Source organism: Hyperoodon ampullatus (assembly GCF_949752795.1).
Source record: "Hyperoodon ampullatus genome assembly, chromosome: 3".
NCBI classification, from domain to species: Eukaryota; Metazoa; Chordata; class Mammalia; order Artiodactyla; family Ziphiidae; genus Hyperoodon; species Hyperoodon ampullatus.
In genome coordinates this window covers 74,905,132-74,927,277 of record NC_136916.1, presented here as the reverse complement: position 1 = coordinate 74,927,277, position 22,146 = coordinate 74,905,132, and the positions used below count along the sequence as shown (strand labels likewise).

The following is a 22,146-nucleotide window of genomic DNA, read 5'->3' as shown; positions in this document are numbered from 1 at the left end:
TGGACCCAGTCCCCAGGTCACTGGGGGCTCGGGGTTCCTGCTGCTACAGGGGCTCACTGAGCTCTCCTCCAGGGAATATGCCAGGTGCTTGATGATGCACAGACATCCTTCTGTGTATCAGCTACTCTTTCTTATATAGAATATTTAAAAGATGAAGCTTTATCCTGAAAAATGGGCCTGGGGACTCTCTTCTTCCCACTCCACACACCCCTCCAAAGTCCTGGGATGATTTCCAGAACAGCATCCACTGCTTTCTCTCTCTCCAGCCATGTTGGTGTTTCCAGAAATCTCCTAGACTGGTCCACCTGCTCACACCAAGCACCCCAAACTTAACACGCTGAAACTGTAAACACTCTCCCTCCCTCCCCACCAAATTTCTATCCTGTTTTCCTCTATCCTGGTCAATGGCACCAGCGATCACTCAGTTTCTCCAACTGGTCATCCTTAGGCTCTTTGCTTTTCTTCTGCTGTCCCCATCACCCTCATCCTTCACCAGGTCCTGCTAAATCTTTCTCCAAAGGTCTCTGGCACCCTTTTCTATGCTCGCTCTCCACCCACCGAGTCTGCCAGCTTCTCTTCCTCCCTCCCCCAATGACTGTCAGAGAACCCTTACAGAACACAAACCTGCTCTTAGCATTCTCCTGCTTCTCAGCCACCGCCTGCCTGTAAAGTCAGGTCCAATCTCCTCAGGCAGGCAGACAAACTGACCCAGCACAACCTGGTTTCTGCCAGCCTCCCTGCCCCCATTCTTTGAGGCAATCTGCCTATCCAATTTATTCCTGTACTGCCTTTATTCACTTCACCCCTCAATCTTTGGTACCTAGCAAACTCCTCTGCATCTGCTGAGGCCCTGCTCATGTGTGACCCATCCCTGACCCCTCCACGCCAACCAGCCCCCTCCCAGGCTCCCATGACACTTCACACACAGCCCTGATAAAATCCACGCCACACTGCTGTGTAGTTTATTAACACCTCAGTCCCTGCCACTAGGTGAGTCTCCTCCAGGACAGCAGCTATGCGCCCTCATCTTCACGTCCCCAGAGCTGAGCTCAGTGCCCGGCAGAGGCAGCAACCAGCCAGTGTGTGCTGAACCTCAGTGCTGCACGTGTGGTACTGAGAGCTTGGAGGTGAGGACCATGCCTGTGAAATACACACAGTCAGTCTAACACTACCCACTTGGTGGAGTGAAGCTGGTCTACCCCCCAACCCCCGCCCCCAGTGACAGTAACTCTAGTCAACACATAGAACCAACAGCACAACTGTGTGTAAACATGCTGTCAACTGTCCCTGCCGACCACATTCTCCAGCGGTTTGCCTCATGTCCCAGACCATTGGGTTAATCGCTATTTATGAGTCACCAACCTGTATTCCTCTAACGAGAGAAGGCACTAATATAGACTCTTTTAATTATTACCCTGGGGTTCAGAAGTGAAAGGGGCAGCACAAAGCTGAAAGGGTGCTCTGTCCACTGAGGTGCCCACAGCACATTCCAGGAAACAGGACATAATTGGTGCCAACTCCCAAGCCTCCTCGAAGAGGCGCCACGACTGGCGGGGTAAGAGGCCAAAGTCCCAGCCACAGGACCAAGGAGCACCAGACACGGTTAAACAAACCAATCTATGGAAGCAATATCAATAGTCATTAATCTTTTGTCATAACCCAACTTTTGAAAAATTCACCGGGAGAAGGGAGCAAGGGACAAAATAACTGAAGTCAGATGAGGGAAAAATTGAACAATTTTTTAAACGCCATTCATTCCAACAGGTTAATGATTATGTGGATCGATGACCTGCGTCACGAAGAAAAAAAGGTAGCAGAGCAACAAGCCCCTAATAAGTATTCTAGGCTCAACTAAAATATTCCTTCAGTTGGTATAGACTATAATCTTGAGAAAAGGATTCACACATTCCATGACACCTATTTTTATAGCACACAGCCCAGAGTTAGCCACATCACTTTTAATGGCTTGAGATTCCAGAAGAATTATCACTATGGTAACATTTCAAAATGGCCGTCAAAGTTACCAGGGACTGGTCCACAGGGTTTGGATCACATAGAGCCTTTCAGAACAGACCAAGTTATTTTCAAATTCGTCTAATGATTTCACATGCCCAACAAAGCTTGGCTAGAACTTAGCTAATGGGGCTATTTGCAAGTGTGAGTTAACAGAAAGAGCACCCAGTACATAATAAGCACTCATACATTATCTGATGTCACTCTGAATCAAGCTCCTTTCTAATAAAAAGCCTCCAGTATAAAATAATACACTGGTGGTTACAATGATGTGATAAATTCTTTAGTTTTTTGGTATGTATTAAAGTAGTATGAGGAAAAACAGGAAGGTATAAAAGTCAGTTATTGCAGTGACAAAAATAATGGCAAATTTAAGTTATTTTACAAAGTAGGAAGTGATATAAAGTATATAAGATACAACTGATCACAATATTCAAAAATGCTTGTGGATGGACAACAAAATACACCCTCCCACTAGGAACATACATTCAAATTCTTATAACCCTCCCATCCTTGGGGGTAGCCATTAAGAAACAAGTAATGCTCTTCCTTCCTCATTTTCATAAGAAAACAGAAAGCTGACCTCAAAGGCCAATTCCATGTGTACTAAGTTCAGGATTCTCGACTCGGAGCCAACAAACTCAAAATCAGAGCTAGAAAATACCTTAATAATGTGTTTTTCAAACCCCAAGTTGCCACCCAGTGATAGTTCTCAAATCAGTTGAATGTATCTCTTACCAGCGTTAGAATCGAATAAGAAAATATTATGGTACTTCTTGGGTAGGAAGGGTGAGCACTGTATCAGATAAGAAGTGTTTTGGAAACACTTATCTTAGTTATATCCTTATTTTGTCCTGGGGCTAGGATGTAAATCTATGTCTTACTGTGGGTCTGGTCAAAAAACCTGCAAACCACTGATGGGGTACAATGCCTTTTCGTGTTTCCAAGAGAGGCAAGGTGACCTGCCCAAGGTAATGCCCGAGAAGCAGTGATGCACTCAGACATTAGAATGTGAGGCCACCTGGTTTTTAAACATTCTTTCCCTTAGGTAATCTTGCCTCTTTCATCAATAAAACATTCAGCACAAGCATCCAGTAGGAGGCACTTACAAATAACCATATTTGAGAAATTAAAGGAACCAATGACACAAATTCTGTTTTTACCTAGTCTGTTAAGACCAGACACCCTTTAAATGGGCCCTTGGGATCCCATAAATTTTTAATTACAAAGTCACGGAACTGCAAAAACAGGGTGTTACAAGTGAGAATTGTTCTTTTCAAGGGTTACGCAGGGAAAACCTTATCCAAGCCTGCCAAAAGTACACGGCATTTTCAAGGCCATTTACCAAAGAAACACACACACACACAGTCCCAAGGGCATTCTGGACCAAGGCCCCTGCCAGCACCTACTGTTTGGGCTCTTATAGAGGATGAAGGTGAATCCCAGGCTTCTATTCCTGAGAAAGCCTGATTCTCAATAGGAACAGCAAGGAGCTTCCCAGCTACTGTCTCCAGGGAGCTGAGGATTTCACTAAGTCCTCACACAGAGCCTGCTCTCACAGAAGGACAATCAGATGAGAAAAAAATAAAACAAAAAACTACCTTAAAAAAAACCACATTACTGTTTTTTTAAGGCAAAGAAGTATAGCAAAGAAAATTAAAAAACGGACCATAACCCTATTGTCCAGATAATACCCACTGACCTTCGAAAAGAATAAAAGCACTAAATGCACATGGTCAGAAAATCCACACAGTGCTAAAAGAGCACAAGGTGAACAGTGGGGGTCACCCAGCATCTCGAGCCTCTTCCCACAGAGTATAAGTGCTTATCACTGTCTGGGAGTCCTTTTGGAAAACTATTTCATGGTTGTACAAGCATTTACCAGCATATATGCTCTTTCTAAAGGCAGACCTGAAGGCTCACACTACCTACAATGGTCTGCACCTTTTTACACTTAATTTATATCAGCATATGAAGATCTAACTTCTAAAAAAACAGCCGTGTGGTGAGAATCTCACTCTTTGGAAATGTATGAACCCAAAGCATTCAATATGCAATATTTTTGTGCCTACTTTGTAATCCTCTCATTCTGTAACATTTCCACCCATGGGAGTAAAAGCATCACGACGGCGTCTGCTGGTATTACACTGAGGAAGGGTCCTGTGCCAGGCCCTGTGCTGAGCCCTGTCCTTTACCCCCTACAGCCTGGGAAGGAAGCCAGCACCCGGCTCACAGAAGAGCCACAGAAAGGGAAGCTCTGGACCAAGGTGTCAGAGCCAGGAGCTAACAGAGCCAAGACTCTCAGCTGGATCTGTCTGACTCTACTACCTCCTTCTAGAAGGAGCTTTCTGGACACAGGGTAAAGGTGTTGGCTTCCCCACTAGAGTAAAGGAAGCCACTTAAAAAGCTGTTCAGAGAAAGAACTACCAGCCATACCCTGGGGTTTCGCCCAGCAGCTGACTTTGGGGGAACAGGCAGGATGGGTTCAACAAGCTGGCACAGGTAAGACTGGGGGCCAACCCTCATCCTTGTTCTGCTGTCCCATGAACAGGGGTCTCGAGGGAAGCCCTGGATGAGGAGACTACCCAGGCTGAAGAAGCCAACCTGACCATTCCCACCCCCACCAAAGCTGGCCAGCCTTTCCCAGAGTGACAAAAGGACAGGTGATCCAATGGGGAGAATTTCTTGCCGGAAACATCGCTTTTCACTAACATGCCTAGCTTGAATAGCCATGGGTGTGTTTATAGACCCAGGAATGTGCAAAACAAAAATACGCATTTAAAAAGTGAGTTGAAGGGTCATATCCAGTGAGCACAGTGCTAGCTCTGGCTCCTTTTTCCTTTGATGGGAAAGAAGAGGAGGGGGCTTCTCTTGGCCTCAGCGGGGCTGCCTGCAGGAGACCTTTTCCAGCCCAGCCGTCAGGCAGCGGGCATTCCTTTGGGGTGACAGCAGCCGCAGCGGTCTCACCATCATCCCGCGGCTGCACGCCTGGTGACTAAGTGCACAGGAATCCGCCGGTGCCCAGCCCACCCAGAGGACAGGAGGACAGGCGGGTGGAGGAAGCAGCCCAGGGCCCCTTCCCCAGAAAGAAAACCTGAGCTCTGCCCTCTAGCCCGGTGCAGCGCAGGAGGGGCAGGACAGTCACTTCTGCAGAGGGTGGGGCCACCTGAGCTCCGGTGACAGCCCTCTGCCCGCCCCCCCCCCACGGGGCTCGCAGAGCATCTGGGCTCTGGACTCAGGCCTAACTTTGCTAACGGATCGTAGAGCAGAGTTTCATGGTGCACCTTTATCTCTTTGAGTAAAACTGAGTAAATGATGGTTGCCTGAGGGAAGCAGAATTAAACACCGGACAGGCAACAAGTTTGGTTTGCCCAATAAATAAAAGAAAACTGAAAAAAAAAAAAAAAAAAAAAAAAAAGGGCTACGTGGCCAACTCATCATTCAGGAGTCTAATTCATGGTGAAATCGGCAATCCAAGATATGATTTCAAGAAATCATTTCCTAACACTTCATATTACTCCCTGCATGACTGTTACTTCTTTTTTTAAATAAAAGAATAAGAAGTTTCCTGTAAATCACATCCCTTTATCACAACCTGCCCTTCACCAGAGCTAAAGCATCCATTCATTTCAGGATGTTTTTACAAGATTAAAGAAGGGTTTTAAAAAGAAAAAAAAAAAGTCTCCCAGTTACAAATCAGCCAAACGAAGGTACCTGATGACTGATCAGCTCAAAGTTTTGCTCCCCACATGAAAATAATCCATCAATGTAAACATAAATCCACCCTAAGTGGAGGGGAGGGGAGGGGGGAGTGAAGTCTGAGACACAAGTATTTAAAATTCAGAAACAAGTCGTTTCATAATTCAGCATCTGTAATTTGACTATGCTTATGTCACTCTTTCATTTTCATCTTTCCTTTATCCTTAGAGTCATATAGTTTCTGACCATGTAAAGAAGGCGGGTTGGGGGGAGGGGGAGGAGGAAGAGGGAGGACGTGGGGAGGCCGCACTAACAGAACCCTCACCACCTTTACTAGGTGGTTGTGCACCGAAGCCCCTTGGCTAGAGCAGGATATCAAGAATCGGTCAACCGTGGGGCCTAGCCTTCTCCAGCGCAAGACAGGCCAGCCGGTCACTGTTGGGTGTATGTTCACTGGACAGCACATGGTGGCTCCCTGGAAAGTAGCATGGTGTGATGGGGAGAATCACAGGCTACGGAATCAAAGAAAAGCAGGTCTGATTCCAGGCTGGCAGCTTAGCTGCATGAAAACGTACACGTTATGTCATTCTCTGTGCCTAAGTTTCCTCATCCATAAAAATGGGGGGAAGGGGAATGGCCGCATACACCATACAGGCTGTGACAAAGATTGAAGGAGACCACTCGAGAGGCGCCTGGCACGTAGTAATTGCTCCATGAAGGCTGGCTGTGATCATAAACACAGTCCTTTCTAACTGCCACAGGGATCTGGAGGGTGCAGGGGTCAGTTCACCTGTACAGAGATCTCACACAGAAGCACTCCCCTCCGAGCTGATCTCGCTAGACCCCAGGGTCCACACCCCAGGGTCCACCACGGTTAGGTCAACAGGCTCCTTGGAGGCCCAGCTCATTTCGGGATTTGCAGAAGCATGGTGGGGTTCTAATCTGCAAAACCTCCAAATGTAGGGGGATCTTCTAACAGGTTTTGAAGAGCTTTAACCAGAGATTAGCAAAAATGCCCTTTTGTCAATATTGTTAGATGCCTGGGATTTAGATGTGGATTTTTTTCCTATCCCACAGAAAACACTGAATCACGTAAAGATACTGAACAAGGAGACAACGATCCAGACCTAATAAGATGCTGCAGCTATGTTTCTACCATCAGGCGAATACCTTTCTCTTGGCACTGTTCACAATGTTATCGGTATGGCCTAGCGCACTCACCCACCCTCTCATCAGGTCCAGAGCCCTTGAGAGTGGAAAAGGGAGCAGGGCGGATGATGGCAGGGGAAGGAGGGAGTGTGCCCAGCTGGAGACGGTGGACAGGGGAGTGTTCCAGGTTCTAAAACAGCTTGACCCTCAAGAGCCGTGGGTGTGGCCTTGGCTCAATCTTCCAGACCTTTTTCAAGTCAATTGTTCCCTCTAATTCACTGTGACTTTTCAGGGGGATTAAGCAGGGCATGTGAAGCTAGTTCCTACAAAGTGCACATGGAACACAAAGTTCTAACTGAACTTCTATATATTTCAGGGTCCATGACTTTTCTTTTGTTCTAATGGCACCACACCCTTGAATAACTAAATCCATAGATACCTGGGCAGGGCTGAAGGATCCTGCTGTGAGGACAAGGGGTGAGACCAGGGGTCTCAGCCTCCTGTTGCCTCCTTTCTCCACTGAAGGAAAAGCTCTCTTCTCACTTCCTAAACCAGAACATGTTCTACAAGGGCAAAGCGCTCTGGAGCCATCACAGCCTGTTCGCTCTAACCCAGGCCCCTTCTCAGCTAGAAAGCCCACCCCCAGTCAAGCATACGTTTAGATACAAGGAAAAATGTCAAGGGTGCGTCTACTACAGAGGTCTTAGCTTAATGGGAAAATGAAGCTGTGGGCCCAGGAGAGGTTCACCATGACAGCTGTAACTTAGAGTGAAAATGGCCAGACACGTGAGAGCACATGCTGAGGTCCTTGGAGACGGGATTTCTGAACCAAGTCAGGGGTCAGACTAGATGATCTCTAAAGCTTTCTTTCCACTGTGAGATCCACACAGACATACAGCAGCTTCCTGAACCGGCTTTTTCATCCTGCACTAGTAGCCCCTGCTTCAGAACTGCCAGTGCCCAGAAGACAACGCACAACAGTCCCTCACTAACCCATCTGGAGAAATGGTCCCTACCTCCCAGGAAGCTCTCATTTCTGGGGCCCACACCAAAAACTTCCTTACCATGGAAATCCAGAAAGCTGAGCCTCCTTAAAAATTAATCTTGTAAGCTCATAGGTTCTTGGTTCACAGGTGATGCTCTTGGAATAATCTGGGGTGTGCTGGAGGGTGATGCATAACATGAACAGTTAGTGGTTACCTGCTATAGTTTGCTTTAGTCTATTAGTTCAAAAATTAACTCATTTAGTATAACCTTAAATAACAAAATAAAATCCTAGAAGAAATGTAAATTTGTTTAATTCTTCACATTTTCTCAAAATATTAATCACTGAGTCAATTAACTGTGGACGGGCCTAAACTGTTCCAAAGCTTTTCAAACCTACTAATTAAATGTGCTCTCACTACCACAATAAAAATTCTGGGAAACCTTGGGCTTCTGAGCATACGACACAGGATGAGAGAATCAAATCCATTCAGTTCCAATCTACTGCTCCACTTAATAAACAAAAAATGTTAACAACATGCATTTTTTAAAAATCTAAGTGGTTTCATAATGTAGATATTGTGAGTCTTCCCACGACGCTAAATGAAGGCTTATGACAAGAGTTTAATGAGCTGTTATCCAATATCTTCCAGGCCTGGGGATTTCTGCTTCTTCCCCTCTGAACAGAGGTTGCTCAGAAAGCAGGGAGTGTCATGATCCGTACTAAATGCAACTGCCCTCCTCAAACATCTTCACTTTTATAGTCTGTAATCCAAGTCACTCTATTAGCAGGCAGGAAAATCCCAGCCAGCTTCAAAATTCCCTCATCTTTCTATTACTTCAAGTGACAACCTTTTCCCACTACTTTATCTTTGCATTAAGTACCAGGAGCTGAAAGATGCAATCAATTTCACATTTCTTTCTGCCTATTTACATGACTTATTTGTTTCAGCAGATCCTCAGTGCCACAAATCCTTCCTTTGCCCATTCATGTCTGCATACTTAACATAGATTTAATATTTCTCTAGGCCAAAGATCATAGGCTGAGTTTTTCTCTGACTGGAGGACAGAGACAGGAGAGAGGGAGGAGGCTGTCTGCGATCCCTTTGTTGTCACAATTTACAAAGAACAGTTCACAATAAGAAAAGTGATAAAAAGCTTAAATCAGTCCCCCTAACACATCAGACCCAAAGTGGGAAAAAGAGGAGGAACTAAAATGTCCTGAGACCGTTCTGGCTCCAGAGACTGTCAGACACTTTACTGACCTTATGTAATAAAACTTGCTTGGTGGCCCTGGTGGTGGAGCAAGGAATCTAACCCAGACATAGGTCACAAATCCGCACTTCATAAACATCATGACATGAGTAATGAACCAAAAGTCCACAACCACGGAAACCAACTTGAGTCCTTCAAGGGCAAAAACTGCACCTTCTGGTGGACGTGTTCTGGATTCAACTTAGAATCCTCCCACCCAGCCAAGTGGGACGCCAGAATGCTGAGTCCCAGCTCCTGTTCCCACTGCACACTCCAGCCTCGTCCCCCAGGCCTGCCTGACCATCTGGGAAGGGCTGAGCCCTCAGGGAGGGATTCTTTTTTTTTTTTAATCAGATATAAAGTGGAAACCACCAGCTTCCCATCACCACCCCTGCCTCATCCATCAGTCAGCAAAGGCACCACCTTCTGGGATAAAGCTCAACAAGTCTCTTCTACAAGCTGTCGGTAGGAGTTACACACAAATGATATCTCAGCTGAACAGGCTTGGGGCAGGGCTGCCGGCTGGGACCTCAACCACCACTCAGGCTTCTGTTTTTGTGAAATAATACCCTCCACATTCCATACGCCTTGCGAAGTTCTGAAGTGCAACCCATTCATGAGTTGAGGGCCGTGTATACAGTGCTAGGCAAACAGTACTGAGCAAGTCGGAACGTTCTGCATGAAAGCCTTCCATTTCACTTGAGGCAAATGCTCTTTCCATGCAAAGCTCCAAATACAGAACTCTCCCCGCTTGGAGCTCTTAGCACTTGCTGCCTCTCCTTCTCTTTAGGCAAAAAATGTGGAGTGCCTCATCACATGGCATACACGTGTGTGTGTCTCTCTCTGCAATGCCATGTTTTTATCTTCTCTCTTAACAAAATACTAAGTTTCTATCATCTCATTGCCTGTCATGGGACTTGCACACAACAGGCTGACCGAAGGAAACAATGGGAATTCTGGCCAGGTAACAAGTGTCAAAACCCGCACAGACACATCAAGACCTAAATTAGATGTTACTTACAATTCATACCTCTTTGTCATTCTCCCTTACCACAGGAATGAGATGCACATAATATATTCTCTTTCACCTCGTTAATGAGACTGGATGTGTGTTAACAAGAATGGTAGGGAGGAGAAAGAGACCCCCAAATAACTTACAACTCAGCAGAGGTTAAGAACCCCCCAAAGCTTGTGTGTCCACATCCTCTCACACCCCGACACTCACTCAGTTGCTCTTAAACTCTATTGCTATTTAGTTGGTTTATTCACTCCAACTAGAACCACGTTTGTCATCCAAAAACATTTTATAAATCCCTTTATAAAATTCCTGTACCTATCAGGGCCGAGCCTAGAGTGAGCCAAGATTGGTGCCCAGGACCCAAAATTCCAACAGGGGCTCGCTCTGACCCTTGCACAACCCCGAGAGTGAGAAGCCCTTAGTCTTCGGGTCACAGGCACCTCCATTCCTCATGCCCAGCCGCAGAGTCTTCATGAGAACCAACCCACTCAGATGCAGATGCTCTGCACGGGTCAGGCCCACGGGGGAGATGGATTTCTACAGAATATGTCCTCCATGACCCTCTCTCCCTCTGGCTGTGAGGTTGGAGAACCAAGATTTATAAACAGAGCACAAGTCCAAACCCACGGTGGTTCATCATCTATTTGGAGGAGGACACAAATGATGAGTAAACAAGGCCTTCTGGAACCACCAATAGAGCTCAGAGAGGAATCGTCACTGACCGGGAACAGGGCAAAGCCTCATCGCCAGCACGTGACCCTTGCAGGCCTGTGAGCCCTCCACAGGGGAGATCCAGGGAGGTTTCATGGAAGAGCAGAGCCAAGCCATGAAGAACAAGTGGATGATGGTTCAGGAGGGACCATGAAGAGCGTGGCCTCAGCAGACAATGTTCGCCCAGCTGAAACTCGCCGTGCACACGCACCACGGCCAGACTGCTGAGGACCAGAGTGCACAGCAAAATACACCCAGCTCCCAAACTACTCGGCAAGTATTGCAATTCCACTCTGATCACTCCAAAAGTGCTTCTAAGCTCAAGGCACCTCAGCAGTAGCATGGTAGACATCAGCCACTGGCCATGAGAGCAGGAAATGCTCACTGGGCTACCAGCTTGCTCTGGTTCTGGATGAGGGAAAGCTTACTTTAGTTGAAAAGAATGATTTAAATGAATTTAAATTCATTCAGCATAACGGCATTGCATGGGTGTTTCTCAAAGTACTTGTGAATAATTCACTTTGGTAACAGCAAAAGCCAGACCAGAAAAAGTCACTTCAAAGACACAAGACAACATATATTGTACTGAACTTCCTCGTCTCAGCACCCTAACTGCTTTTCTCTCCTTCTGCCCTTTCACTGAGATGCTTCGCCAGCCTATGCTCTATCTGCTACCCCTCAGTGAGCTTGTCGGAGCCCACTAATCGCAGCCCACTCTCCAAGGACCACTCTCGGAGCCTATCCCTAAGGGTAGGGCCCATCCCAAAAGAGGTCAACTGCTTCACACCACGGCAAGTCTAGAACACCTGTTTTCATTCTCCAGCAGTGTTTCCTGAAGGCCAGGGCCAGCGGCTCCATCCCAGGTCCCCAACACCTTACTCTGCAACAGGAAAAGATGAGGAAACCAAGGAGCAGGGAGGGGAAAGGGCTGGCATTGGGCCGCTCAGCTAAGCCGTAGCAGAGGAGTCTGGTCAGTGCTTTCTGCAATAAACAATGATGCTTGTGTGTTCACAATTTCCATGCAAATTCCATCTGATCGTGAGGCAGGGCAGCCCCCTACTCCTCCTTGCCTTTTGATTACCCACCACCTGCCTCTCCATCGTAGCTTCAGAGATGAGAAGATGCTGACGAGAGGTCTGCATTTATTTTGATAATGGTGGAAGAGTTTGAGACTGGCGGTTGAAGAGTTGGCATATGAAAGTCCACCCTTTACACTTTTAAAACTGCATGATGTACACCAGGCTTGTTTACGAAAAGAGAATCTGCACTGGCTCAGGCTAAACCAGTCACCAAAACCACTCAGCTTTTATTTACTAGTGGAAAGGGGGTCTGAACACCATCCCAATCACCATTTCCCTCTCACAACCACTTAATCCCTCTTCACACATCTTCAGTGGCTCCTCTCTAACCTCTGAGGCTTTCCATGTTAGGACAACAGTGACCAACAAGACAGAGTTGCAGTTACCCAAACAAACAGTATAAACCTTCCCATGGAACCAAGTCAAGTTGAGGGTCTTAAGTCCCCCGACCCCACAGCGTTTGCATGAAATTCAGTGAATCTGTGACCACAGCCTAACCATTTCCTCTGCCTGGTAACAGGCAGAAGTAACAGTGGGGCCCAGAGAGCTGTTGTCTCTAAAATGTAAAATCAAATTAATTCTGCAAAACAAATTCATCTTAAAATGACAGTCTGTTAAGTTGGCTTTGGCTGTTTTATCAATTGCCTCTCAATAAAATACTGCTTTATTTAAGCAGACCCCGAAGTTCACCCCCCGCTCCTAGTCGCCCATCTTGGGCATCCAATGACTTTTCCAAGGATTTTTTTCTTAGCAAACAAGAAATATTTGTTGAGCTAAAAAAGCATTCTTCTGAGAAAATGATACATTCTCAGAATTCTATTCATAAGCAACGATGGTGTCAAGATCCTTCGAGCCTTGACTCCCACAGTGAATGTGAAACGATGGCCACAAGGAGGGGGCGGCTGGGGTCAGAGGGGCAGGAAACCCACTGATCTCAGAAGATGATACCATGTCACCTAGACTGTACCACCTGGATGGTGCACCCGGATCATGAGTGAAGTTACAAAGAGGGAGCATGAAATGCCCCATCCTGCATCTGGGCTGCTCTGTCTTCCCTCGTGAGTGGAGGAGAGCATGAGGGACATTTCCTGCAACCCTGCTTAAAAACCTGTTCCAAAGCTTCTTTGACACAGTTATGCAAATGCTTCTAAAAGAAGTATCAACATATTACAAAATAATCCAATCATTTCAAGTCCCCTGAGGAAGGGAACAAAAATACATCCTATAACCTATCTGAAGAACAGTCTAAGACCCTAATAACATCGTCGATTTAGCAAAGCATAAGGGGCCATTCGGAGGTCAAGAAATCAGGACAGAAACATCACACTGGGAACCACAGGAATAAAGCTTGCATTTTCTGGACCTAGGGAATCTGACTAGTTTCCATTTGTCTCCATATTACCACTAATACCTTCTGGGGTTAAAATAAATAAATGAAAAAATCCTAATTCGAACACTTCGGCTGCCCAGGAAGTGTTTCTAATAATATCAACCTTCCTCTTGCCTTTTTTTGTATTGCAGGCTCTGTGCTTCCTAATTTTCTTTTATTTTTTCACCCCTTTTTACTACTAAGCCCTACTCCCCGGTCTTGGCAGCTGCTAAAAACCATCCAAGCACTTTGCATCTATCCAGAAACCCAGAACGGCAGCCTTGGTTCATAGATCTGCTGCTAAGGGCAGATGGAGGTGCGTCACAGCTGGGCCCTGCTTCCCAGGGGCCCCGGGCACAGATGGCTCAGGGCCCAGGGGCTGCCCAGCCTCAGTCCCGCACTCAGCGGCCTGCCTGCCTACACCAGCTCCAGTAACCTCACAGCCTTCACCCAAGTCCCTTCATTAGGACTTGCAAAAACAAATGGGAGGCAGCTACACATGGGCCGGGTTTGTCTGTACAGTCTTAATGCAGAGTCCCCAAACACACTGCCTCTGTTCCCATCCCACGTGGATGCCGTGAAAAATGGCACAAAGAAAGGAAAGAGGACCCGGTGGTTGCTTGTGACCACGGCAGAGAAACAAAAAGCAACTTCTGTCGGATAATGAGCTGAAATAGAAGTTGGGCTTCCGGGAGAGGGCCTGACATTCCTGCACAGCATTTTCCCACCCACCTGATCCCCTTGAACGGAAGGAAGATCTAAGGGAGGACAGAGAGGCCCAGTGTTTGTTTCCTGCACTGGGGGTGAGAGGATGGAAATAAAACAAAACAGACAAAGCAGGAGAAGAGGCTGGGTGGGAGAATAAAGTGGTATGCACGCACACACGTGCACGCACACACACAAAGTTAGTATTACCCAAAGAAGAGAATAAACAGGCACAGGCTCCAGCAGGGAGCAGGCAGTTAGCTACCTTTACTCTGTGAGACCTGCAGTTGTCACAAATAAAAATGTACATCCTTGTCATCTTTACCCCAAATTGTGCCCACTCTAACCACTTTGCTGCTCTCTGCGAAAAACACATTTTAAAAAGATAATATTTAATGTTAGTATCAAACAAGAATCTTGTTGTTGATATTCTTAATTCTTCCCAACACCAAGCCTGCAAGCGGAATAAATTCATATGGTTTGATAACCAAATAAATAGAGTTTACATGTAACTATAGAGGCCCCACTGGCATCCCCATATAGACATACGTACCTCACCGAATGTTCTTTAAAGATATGGCTTATCTGGACAGACACAGCAATTTGAACAATTTGGATTAAACTAGCAAGAACCACTCCTACGCTATGCCATGTTATTTATGATAATTGAATTTTTGCAATTTAGAAAAAGCAATAGAGAAAGACCATATAAGACATGGCAGTAAACATACAGTCAATCCAGTTTAATGCTCAGAATTTTAAATAACCTCAGAATGCAGCTCTTAGGTATTAAGTTTAATTTTTAAAAATAATAGCAGCTGCTACCACTTCCCAAGAACCTACTATGTGCTGTATCCTCTGTGCAGTGCTTTACAAATTCCAAACCTGCTCATTCCTGTTTCAGAGATGGAAGATGGGGCCTGGAAGCCTCACCCCAGCACCTGGGAACACAGAAGGCTAACGTATGGAATCCTCTCAATTCACAGACTGTTCTTTTTTTTTTTTTTTTTTAATTTTTATTTATTTATTTATTTATTTTTGGCTGTGTTGGGTCTTCGTTTCTGTGCGAGGGCTTTCTCTAGTTGCGGCGAGCAGGGGCCACTCTTCATCACGGTGCGCGGGCCTCTCACTGTCGCGGCCTCTCTTGTTGCGGAGCACAGGCTCCAGACGCGCAGGCTCAGTAGTTGTGGCTCACGGGTCCAGTTGCTCCACGGCATGTGGGATCTTCCCAGACCAGGGCTCGAACCCGTGTCCCCTGCATTGGCAGGCAGATTCTCAACCACTGCGCCACCAGGGAAGCCTCACAGACTGTTCTTAAACCTTTGCCATATGATGTCATTTGTCCATACTGGAATGTAGGTTTGTTTTTTTTTTAATCCTATTTTGCACAAAATTATATATTCTTGCAAATCTCAATCTTAAATACCATAATGGTCCACAGGGGAAACCCACACCTTCCAGGCATGAGGCCACCTAAACATGCCTGAAGACCAGTCAAGTAGAGGCTGGCAGGCACGTGATGGTAGCTGCTGCCTCCACAGTGTTGTCAGGGATACATACGCTGGGAAAACCAGGAGTGAGGTCCTGGCCAGCAACAAGACACCCTGAGAACTGCAGAAGAGTGGCCATGCTGACCCTGAAGGAGCACAATCTTCCCTGGACACTCTTCCCTGCCCACACAGGCCCCAGAACCTGACCTGAGATGGTAGCTGTTTCCCCCGAGCTCTAAGAAGCGCTCAGCACTCGCCTCCTCCTGCAGGGCAGCTCACACAGCTACGAGGGCTCTGCAGGGAGCTATTCCTCCAGAGACCGAGAAGACAGCCCTGTCAGGAACTAGACAAAACCCCAGCTCTCATGACAACGTCCAGCTCATACGTGTTAGCCAGTGGCACAACCCAGAATGGTCTAGATTTTGGATTTCCACCTGGGGTTCCTTCTTCCACATAAAAGATCTGTACATGTCTTAAGTCCAGATTCCCAAGTTAGGCACAGTGATAAACAGATGCCTATTCTGTATCCTGTGTGTTGCAGACAGAGATTCCATCTCCTGCCCCCAGCATTCCTGGAACACCTTGGCTGTCTCTTGCTTCCTCCAAGTCAGGGGGGCGCTCCATCCCAGGATGGTGTCAGAGACCCCACCTCATGCTGCCTGAGTCCCGGAGTCACACCACGTGCTAGAAGGAGGCGTGTTTCCAAGTCATGGCTCCCAGCTCCACTGTGAGCCAAACCTAAGTCCCAAACCACCCTATGCACTCAAGTTGAGCAACGCAGTCCAGGACAGGATTAGCCACGGGCCCACACGTTCCACGTCATCCCCACTCTAGCAGAGAATGTCACGCTGGCACACACACAAGGAAAGCAAGATAGAAATATTAACGCAACAAAAGAAAGAGGCTTTTTAGGAGTAGGAAGAAACCAGAATGGTCTTACAAGTAGGCTTAACTGATGAGATAGGAAGGGACTCCAGAATATTTTCCAAACACCTAGAATTGCAAACATCATCCTAGGAGACTTATTCTGAAAGCTTTTTCATCTCTAAGATGAGATCCCTATTAAAAAACAAACTTCTGAAGGGAGCGCAGGAGAGTGACACCTTAATTAGGTGACACTGAGCCGAGAATGAAGCCTTTCAATGACAAGGCACGGGAACTAAGAGGCGGGGTCAGCTAAGAGGGTCCCAGGGACACAGGGGCACAAAGTGCCTCTCCATCTTGGTAACAGGGTCGCCAGTCAGGGAGAAGAGAATGCCACCTTCATGCGTGACTATAGAAGGCAGAGAAGTGAGGCCCAGGGGCATGTGACCCCCTTCTAAATTAAAAAACCCCACGCTGGGAGCAGCCGACCAGAGCAGGGGCCTTCCAGGGGGAGAGAGACCAGCTCCGAGCTACACACAGGCCGGAGCCCGCTGGACGGTCTGCCCCTTCCTCCCGGATGCTCAGGCCTCCTTCTGCCCCACGCGGACACGCAGACCCCTATCCTGGTCCACACTGGCTAGAGACTACATGGTATCTCACAGAGAAAAATCTCCCTCACAAGAAGCTTACAAAAAGAAAAAGAAAAAAAGAAGAAGAATTAGCCAGAAGTGTTAGGATGAAATAATGCATGGGGTCTCAGGTCAGAGAAACTGTCTCCCCACCTCATCTCAATGCAGCAGGTGATTTACAAACACTTAAACAAGCCCCCCACTTTTACCTGGCGGGCCTGACACATCAATATGTAAGCAAATGAGGAAGGGGTGCAATTCTGCCCCACACACCAATACCACCCTTGTGAGGAGTGTCCGATAAACAAAAACAGAAGAACATGTTCGGTGGGGGAAACATGTAGAATTACCTTTTTTACACCACCTGCCTTCATCTGAAGTCCCTGACCCCATCAGTGAGACGGCAGTATAATGTGTTCCTTTTGTCAATAAAGGGAGCCATTTCCTGCCTTGTCACTCGAAGGCTCCACTCTGCTATTTTCCTGGTTTCTCATCTCGAAGGCAGTAGGAAATGCAACAAGCTCCGGGACAGCTGTTCCCAGTCAATGCCTTTTTAATTGCAGTAAGGCTGCACCACCAGCAAAGCCAACTTCCAACTCGGCCAGGCTTGCAGGCGTGATGGATTGCCTGGCAAAGACCAGGCCTGCTCACAGGCAACACAGGGATCCGAGTGGACCACAAGCTGTTCACCCTGACAGGTTAAAAAGTACTTGGAGACTAAGTTCAGCAGTAAGTTTTTGGATTTTTTTTTTTTGATGAGGGGGGTGTAATACCTGAAATCAGGTACCAGAAAGCCCCAAGGCAAGCAAACACCACACACAGTTAGGCAACGCACTGGGCGGGGAAAGAAGCACAGGTGCCCAGAGAAGGTTCACCCCATTCCCTCCTTGGACGTGGCTGACCTCCTGCGAATAAACGAACAGCACCCCAGGCCAAGCTTCAACTTTCAAGATGGTTCCAACCCTTCTCCATCATCTTTGGCTTTGAATCATTCTGACCAGGGCAGGGGAGAGAAGAGCTCCCACCCATGGTTGACCCTCCCAGCCAGTTATGAGCTGGGGACGGTCTGGGTGACTCCCTGGGAGCAACGACCATGAAAATTACACAGGAAACATCCGCATTTCATAATCCTCGAGGCTTTTGGCTCGCTGAGGACTGTTACTCCACACCCTTCTCTGCGCAAGGGGGAAAATGTATTTTCCTGACAATCAATCTTTCACAAAGCAGGTGCGTGCTCAACCCTGGGGGGACAGCCACGCTGACCAAGCGTTGGAAGATACGCCCAGAATTTACTCAGCACCACAGACAGGCTTCTTCTCCTCGGGAAGGGCTCACCGGAGTCCACAAAGCCCTGCAGTCCTCCAGCAGCGGGCGGCCAGCTGTTCAGCGGGGGAGAACACCACCGCGGTCAAGGACCTGCAGGCACAAGGCCAGGTGCACAGCCCGCTTCATGGGGTTTCACAGGCTCCTCTACAGGATTTTAGGGAAAGGAGCCTCTCGGTCAGCATGCGTGTGGGGAAGGTCACTGGGCCGAGACAGAGAGGCAGGAAGGCTGGGGAGAGGCCGTGTCACCGAACACGGGGAGATTAGAGGAAGGCAGACTAGGGAAACATTTCAGATGGAAAGGGCTTGGTGTCCGGTTGGAGAAGTAAGCATCCAAATGGTACCCAAGTGTCTGACATGGGAGCTCGGAGAACAAGAACACTACCCACGGGAGTGGAAACCAGGAAAACCCTGGGCTATAAGTGAGGAGCCAGAGAAGACCACCAGAGGCTGAAACGCCCATGGGGGTCCAGTCATGACGGCAGACGGGGTCGAGAGCTCACACAGAGGTCAGAGCTGGAGATAGTATTTGGAAGCCAGATGCAGATGGGAGGATGCTGAAGCTGTGGGTGAGATATTCTGGGGGAACAGGACAGTGGAGAGAGGGCCCAGGATGTTACTCTGGAAAACAGCTATTAAAGAGTGGACGAGGAGCCAGAAAAGAGACAGCTGCACAGGTAGGAGGAGAATCAGTGATGCTGGCAGGCAGGGATGAAGGAGTTAACGGTGTCGCATCTCAGGGGGCACCAGTTACACTGTCATGGAAAGGAAAAAGCCATACTCCGTTTTTCTAAGGGTCAATCACTTTCAAGGCATGAATAACTCAAGCCTGCATAAAACCACCCCTCAAAATTGTAAGACAACAGAGAAATACAGAAGCGGGCAGAGAACCCACAGCGTAGTAATTTCCTTAAGGGGGCTGTCGACGAAGTTGCCTGCCACTGCAGAGTCAGGATCTACAGAGGGAGTTTAAAGGAGAGCGTCAGGTGAAAACTGCCTATCGGCACCGCATAATTGAGTGTTTCTCCGCTATGTCAAAAATGTCACACGTCCTTGACTGGACGTATCTCTCCAGATGCTCCCCCTCCGTCTGTAGCCAGCCCTGGGAAGAATAATAGAATGGGATTCTTCTATGCTTAATCTTTTTAATTGGCCATCTTAAGACTAATGTGGACCCCAAGGCAGACATTCTGTTTGGACTCAATGCCCTCCACCCGGCTCCTTGAATCATCCCTAAGCACTCTGGCTGGAGAGCTGTGGAGCACCACAGCACTGCAGTGCTCAGTCAGAGAGATGACGCGGGCAAGAACCCAGAGCCTTTGACGGCATGCTCTAAAGCGGCATTCTCCAAAAGAATTAGAATGCGAACTACATCTGCAATTTCAACTTTTCTAGGAGCCATATTAAAAAGTAAAAAGAAACAGGTGAAATTATAGGAATATATTTTACTTCATCTCATATGTCTAAAGCATCATTTTTAACATGTAATCAATATACAAAATATTAAGGAAATATCTTACTTTCTTTCCCCCATACTACACTTTGAAATCCAGTGTGTATTTTACACTTAAAAGTATCTCAATTCGGATAGGCCACAGTTCAAGTACTCGACAAGACATGGGGTTAGTGGCTACTCCACAGGACAGAGCAGATCAGAAGGGAATCTATGCAAAGGGAAAGAGTTCTGATTCAACTAGAAAATCTCCAAGAAACCTGCCAACGCTTGAGTTTTCAGGACAAGCTGAAGGGAAGACAATTTCCCTGAATGCTGTTATTAATTTTAAATAAATACTCCATTGTGAAATCACAGAAAAACATCAGGAGGCCTGAGACACTGGCCTGGGAGAAGGCAGCAGGGTGTGGCCTTGGAGAAGAGGGTGTCTGGCCAGCAGGCCCATCAGCATCAGTTGTAGAAGCACCAAGGCCCATTTTCCATCTCCTGGTCCTTTCTCATGGAGCTCTTCCTCTTTCTCTTTATCTTTCTAATCTTCCAACAGCCCTATGAGGAAGGCAAGGGGCTATCCCATTTTGCAGATGAAGAAACTGAGGGCCAGGCCAAGTTTAAATTACTTGCTCATTTCTAGTCATGGCTACTAGACTTGGGCCCAGAACTCATGCCTCGCCCCTGCTCCAGGCTTCTTCAACAAGCAGCTGGCCAGAAACAGCCCAAAGTCCACAGTGAGACCTAAATAAATACCGACTGAATCACTGAACAAGTGCCCACCTAACGACTTTTTAAGTAACACCTCCCTTTTGTACAGACCTTACGAGTTTTTAAATCAGTTTTGCACACACACATGATCACCACTAAGGAATAATATGGGGCTGCCCAATGGAACATTCTAAACACGTCCAACTACAGCCCAGAAGGGCTGGCTGGTCCAAGGTCACCCAGGCCTCTTATACCACATCCAACATCTTTCCACGACACATGACACCTCCTTTGATGATGGCTTTTTCTTTTAAAATAAAATTTTTAAATGTCAAGACTACTTGAAAACATTTTTTGTTGTTTTCTCAGAACTAGCAGGTAACCTAATGATAGGGTACTATTTTAATCAATCACAAATATGACTTGAGCACAGTATTTCCCCCAACCTTAGCCAAAAGGGATTCTCCAAGTGGCCCAATGGTGTTCTCAGCTCTTCAACGTCCTGGTTTCAGCCAGTGGGATCCTTCCCTTACTGACCCAGTGTTTACCTACCCGCTGATCCAATGACAGAGGGCAGGAAAGTGTGTGCTCTTCAAAGCAAGCATCCTTTCTCTGCTCCCACCCTGGCTGGCAGGGAACTGAAACAACGTTACCTGTGGGGTCTGGCCTTTGGTCTGTTTATTGTACACACATCACGGTTTAGGCAAGCCTACCAATTTGGGATTTCCTGGCTCTCCGTGACTAGCTACAGCACATGGGCTCCTTGGGTCTCTAACTGGGCCAACCATTAAACAGCCATTTATAGCTACCACACTGCCTTCCAACCAGTGAGGGGAACCCTCCTGGCCAACAGACCTAAATATTGCTGAAAGCAAGAAGACAAAGGCCCAGAGTCACATTTCAATACCCAACAACCCGGCGCTCAAGGTATTGATCACAGTCAGGCAAGAGTTCAGTTATACTCAAAGGAAAATAAGCACACAGCAGATGAATAAACGAGAATCTTCCAAATACCACCACCTGACCCCCAAGACCAGTAAACACATCGCAAAGTTCTTTCACTAAGCGATTCACAAGATTTGCACAATTCTTCAAGAAAGAGGCAGGAAAAAAAGGAAGCAGAAGCCTGGGGTGTACAAATGAGCTCGCTGTATAGCTACCTGCAAGGTCGGCCTGAACCTGGGACTCCTGGAAATTGGTCCAGGGTTCCCCTGCCCCCACCGCCTTGGCTATGCTCCATCATAAACCAGGACGCCCAAGCACTGTAACGTCATCATTAAGGACCGAGAATGGGGTGCGGGTCACCACTTTCACAGGATGTGTATTAGCCTTTACCTTTCCTTTATTCCACAATATTCCAGGTGTACTCACGCTAAGGAAGCCCTGCGTTACCAAAAAACATCCTTTCACGCAAAGGATGGAAGAGCTGAAACATATGCAGCCTCTGACTGCCAGGGCTTAGGCACTTTCAAGCACACCAGGTCATCCTTCTCATCAGAAATTCAAAGCAGAAGTTCCTCAAGCCTCTAGCCCAGGAGTGCGGTGATGGTTTCTAGTGCGTGACTGGAATGGTCTGACAGCAGCCGTGATGCTGCTGACACAGTCCTGCACCTACCAGTTCCCAGATGCAAAAGGAAGCCCCTCAAGACGCCACATCCTAATTGCAATACAGCCGTACCCACCCGTCGGAACCACGCATTCAGAAGA

General features: G+C 47.3%; 1 protein-coding gene across 1 annotated transcript in view; it reads right to left on the bottom strand.

The window, feature by feature from the left end:
• IGF1R (insulin like growth factor 1 receptor) overlaps positions 1–22,146 on the bottom strand; it is a 319,543-nt gene that overhangs the window by 230,079 nt on the left and 67,318 nt on the right. The window lies entirely within an intron of this gene.